Genomic DNA, 4146 nt, shown 5'->3' with positions numbered 1-4146 from the left:
TATACTACTACTGCCATCACACATCTTGAATGTGCCATATCAAACAGAGGCTAGGAAAAGTGAAAAAGGAATGATTGGGGCTAAGAAGTGACATCATCTACTTTCAGCACCACCACTAATCCGCAACAGAGACTGCCAAGTGTCTCTTTGGCCTTCTGTCCCTTAAAACTAAGCACAAGGGAATTTGGTGTATGCTGCAGACATAACAATATAGTAACATTTCACACTGAATTAAACACAAGTGCAATGGCTGAGCATATTTCATCAGTATCAGATGAGTTTTTGCAATTTTGTGCTGCCATAGAAAGTAAATATATTTTATTTATGTGTTCCCAACCTCAGGTCAACAGACAAATGAACTTTGATGTATTTGGAGAACACTGTTAAACCCGTGGTGAACAGAGAGAGGTTTTAGCCTTCCCCTGTTACCTCTCCTCCCCTGTCCCATTCTCACCAAGCTGGCAACTTGCAGCTTTCCTCTCAGCCTCCTCTACTCCACATGCTCAGTGCAGCTCAATAACACAACCTGCAAAGAGCATCTGAAAAATAATCTTTAGGTTTAGGGCTCCCAGGACACTACACAGGGCCAGCCTGCTGATGAGGCAGCTAGCCCACAGCTGCATGGCCACAAACAAGTCTGCACTCACTGGCCCAGGGACCAGAAACTGCTTCCCGGGCTCTCAGGAGTGCCGACGTGCTTTTTAGCAGAAGCAGATGTGACTAAGGCTTGGCTGCATCTAAGCCATAACTAAACCCCACTGAGCAGGCTTTCCCCAACCTCCTTGGTCTTGACCAGGTGAGATGATGAGCATTTTCTGAGCCTTTCTACCACCACTCAGAATGGAGGGAATTTTTATACCCAGAGTTAGAGCCCTTGCCCACAGTGTGTGATATGCTAGATTCAGCTCTCTTTTCTGCCTGAATGCAGCTGAGCTCATTTCTTCCACCTTGTAGGATGGCACCCAAAACCATGTTTCAGAGTCACTCTGGGGCCTGCCTGCGTCTTTCTGACATAGACTTTGAGCTTTATGTGAGGTGAGGCAGCTGGACTGGCTCCGCAGTGGAGGTCAGGGTACCTGCCTGGAGAAGAGCTGAGATCCAGTAGGAAGACGCAGCTGGTGTCCCAATTTCCACACTTAAGGTTCGAGCAGGTCGCGAGGAGCTGACAGGCTGTGCATCTGGAGGAGGGTTAATGAGAAAACTTTAACTGCTGCGTTACAGGTATCAATTTGCAGTAACAACCACAGGGCTGACCAGGGCTGCCATGGACTTCGCAGGCTTTCTGTTAAGCACACTTATTGTAACACAATTTAAAGTTGACAACGTGTCTAAAAGCACATACAATGTCAGAGAAGGAATGAAATGTTGCTTCCCTCGCTCTCCCCCCCCCAAGCTCATTACAGGCTAAGGAAAAATAATGTATGGAGAATAATACTTCACCATCTAAAGAGTTTTTCTGGTTTCTAAATCTAGTGAAGAGTCATTGTATATTTTGACAGAAAAATGAATCAAAATAATAAAGTGAATACAAAATTATATTGCTGTCAATAATTTAATTTACACAAAATAGCACTGTGACATGGTAATTGTTATATATGATGCAGCATTCAGTATAATATTTGGAGAATGCATTATAGAAAGTCAACATTTAACTACTAAAATCAACTTACATAATCAAAGCTGTCAGGGAATCTTTACAGTTTTATATTAATTTGAATGTAATTTACTATAGAGGTGTCATTCTTAGAGGTGCTTACAATAGTTAATGATCTCTGCATTTCCATTATAAAATCCTATTTTCAAAGGTTTATAACTTGGTCTTAAGAACTCTCAGCCCTCCGGCACATTTTCCTTTTCCTTACAAAAACTATGTTAGACGTTTTAAACTTTTCTCTCAGAGCAGAAAGCATGGCTACTTTCAAAATTCATTTTGAGGATTTGCTAATTTGCTGCATGCTACCCAGGGATCTCAGAAAAAAAAAAGGTTCTTCACACTAGAAGATATTGCAGTTACATTCTTTTCTTCCACTTCCCTGAGTATTTTACCCCTCAGACCATTTTTCATGCTGAAGCATCTAACCATCTTCCAATATTGCATCCAAACCTTCTCTGCATCGTTCCTTCTCTCCTTCCTATGTTGCTGCCATTAAGCTTTCTTCCAGGTCCTTCTTCTCAGACTTTGACTCCTGGCTCTGTTCTGTGTCTTCTCATAGATGTCCACGCTTACCTTGGCAATTGCAATTTCTGCCACATCCATCGGTTAACGGGCTCTCCTGGCTGCACATTTCCTCAGCCTCACCCCTTTTTTCAAGCTGCAGCCCTAATTTGCTTTTCCAGCTCATTAGAAGTCCAACAATTAGTTTTGCTCTAGCAAGTACATTTCTCTCCCTGATCTTACAGGCTTGATTCATGCCAGACATTACCCGTCAACCCACCTAGACCTGCTCGGTTGGTTGGTTGGTTGGTTGGTGATTTTCAGTTTATCAGCCACAGGAATTACACAGCCCTGAGGCACTAAAGCTGTTGTTCCCAACCCCTTCAGGTTTCCTGCCCAGGAGGTAGGTCACCACAAACCAATTGTCCACAAACCCATCCTTACAGGTCATTTCCCAAACCAGAATTTGAAAGGCAAATTGTCAACACAAAGCTATTATCCATAATAAAAACAAAGCCAGTATTTACCTTGTCTGCTTTGATAGACCTCCATGGGTCTAGTTTTCCCAAATCCTACTCAGATTCACTTCTTTAACCCATATCAGTTAGCTATCATTTTGGTGAGATGACAAGAGAGTCATGGCTTCCACCTAGCCCCTAGCTTTCTGCAACCTCAGTGTTATTAGACGAGATATGTTTGAGCCAACATGCACAACTGTATCCAAAATCTAAATCATCACTACCACGTAAACATCTAGATTTACGCAGAAGTAGTTTTGCCTCTTGTCCAGGATCTCTTTATTTACCATGCGAGGAGAAGAGCTTTTTAAAATATTTGTGATGCTCTATTCTAGCCATTCTGTCTTTATATAGCCACTTTTGTCCAGTGCCAACACTTGGCCAAAATACTTCCTTCCCTTTTTCCATCATTGCCATTTTCATTGATCGAAAACCCAAATGTATTACTTTCTAATAATTCAATGATGTCACAAATTAGATGGGAATCTCCTTTCCCTTATGCGTGCTGAGAACAGATCCATAGTTTTGGACAAAAAAATCTGTTGCTTACATATCACATTACTGGAGCTGGAAAGAAAAACTATTTCACAGGCATGATGTTTTGATGATGGACTTGATTCAAGAAAAATGTGGTCATATTTAGACTGGATAGAACCAGTGACTGACTCAGCGAGATGGCTTAACTCTGTAACTAGGGCAGATAACAATGAGAAAGACAACACTGGGAGGATTCAGTTTGATCCTTCAGATTCATAATTCAGTGGTACAAAGGAACTCTAGAAATCACTTTTTTTTTCCCAGTGGATATTCATCTGGACACAAGCAGGATGAGTGTCTGGATAAATTATATTCTATAGAAGCAACTGACACACTTCAGATCTTTATTCGGGTTTTAGAAAAAAAATACTAAAAGGCTGGCTGTAGTAAGGACTACTGGCTGAAAGTTTCCGGATGTTATTTCATCATTTTGTGTGCTGAGAAAACAGAGCTAGAAGATGAAACTTTAAAATTGTCAGAAAAGCCAGGGACTGGATGGATCTCTTCTCCTGCAGAATGAATGGGACCTGACAGGCACAGGACCTTACAGGATGTTCTTCCAGACTGGATGATGATTCTTGCATTTTCACTGACTCTCACAGAAAAATCTACCAGACTGGTTTATCTACATTCAATATTTTTACTCCTTGGATCTCAATGAAGAGGTTTTCCTCTGATGTAGGTACTGCTGCCCGCTTTCCCGAGGTTGACGCCCACTTCATTCAAGTATTCCTAGTGCAGCAAGGGATGTTAGTGGCTACTGGCTTGCAGCCAACATCCCACACATTTCCTCCGCAGCAAAAATGCCTTAATTCTGACCCACTGCCTTTCAAGTAGATAGCGAAAAAAAATTGGTCACAAAGAGCTTTGCTTTTATCTGTATTTCTCCTTGAGAAAGATCTGAAAAAAACATCAGACATTGTCCTTTTCTTTTCT

Source organism: Egretta garzetta, unplaced genomic scaffold (genome assembly GCF_000687185.1).
Source record: "Egretta garzetta isolate BGI_Z169 unplaced genomic scaffold, ASM68718v1 scaffold204, whole genome shotgun sequence".
In the NCBI taxonomy this organism is placed as follows: domain Eukaryota; kingdom Metazoa; phylum Chordata; class Aves; order Pelecaniformes; family Ardeidae; genus Egretta; species Egretta garzetta.
Note: the sequence above shows the minus strand (reverse complement) of the source record.